We start from the raw sequence: 791 nt of genomic DNA on the forward strand, positions 1-791 counted from the left end.
GGCGGGTGTTGTGTAAGTTTATTTTTTCTTTTTCTTCGTTTTCCTTTGTTTGTTTTTTAAGACGAAGTCTCACTCTTGTCGCCCAGGCTGAAGTGCAGTGGTGTGATCTCGGCTCACTGCAACCTCCACCTCTCGGGTTCAAGTGATTCTCTTGCCTCAGCCTCCCGAGTAGCTGGGATTACAGGCAGCTGCCACCACGCCCGGCTAATTTTTGCATTTTTAGTAGAGACGGGGTTTCACCATGTTGGCCAGGCTGGTCTTGAACTCCTAACCTCAAGCAATCGAGTTCGACCTCCAAAAAAGAACTGTCATATGTCCTATGAGGGGATGACCTCCTGTGCAAGGGGCCGGATCCCGGGGCTGCCCTAGGCCGGCTGCAGACTTGCTGTGTGGCCTCCAAACAAGACCTTGCCCTCTCTGAGCCTCAGATTTTCCACTTGTAAAATAAAGACCAATAACGTTCCGGTTACAGGCTTGTGGGGGGTCAAATGAGCCCTGCCTGGGCGCTCAATAAACGTTGGTCGCTCCTTACCCCTTACCACTGAATCTCAGGGGGGAAAGAGTGGCGCCTGTCTCTTTAAATTATGCAAATAGACTGCGGGTGGCGTAAAGGGGGGGACTATAAAAAAGAGCCTGGTCTTCGGATGGACCAATCAGCGCGCTGGGTTGGCGGAGATGGCCGCCTAAATGGTCCAATGGGGGACCGCGCGGGATCAGAGCCCGCCCTGCCTCCTGGCGCCGTCGCGGGGGTGGGGACTTTGTAGGCCACGCCCCGGGGGCGGAGCCAGTCG

The sequence above is a fragment of the Colobus angolensis genome, unplaced genomic scaffold (assembly GCF_000951035.1).
Source record: "Colobus angolensis palliatus isolate OR3802 unplaced genomic scaffold, Cang.pa_1.0 Scaffold66, whole genome shotgun sequence".
In the NCBI taxonomy this organism is placed as follows: Eukaryota; Metazoa; Chordata; class Mammalia; order Primates; family Cercopithecidae; genus Colobus; species Colobus angolensis.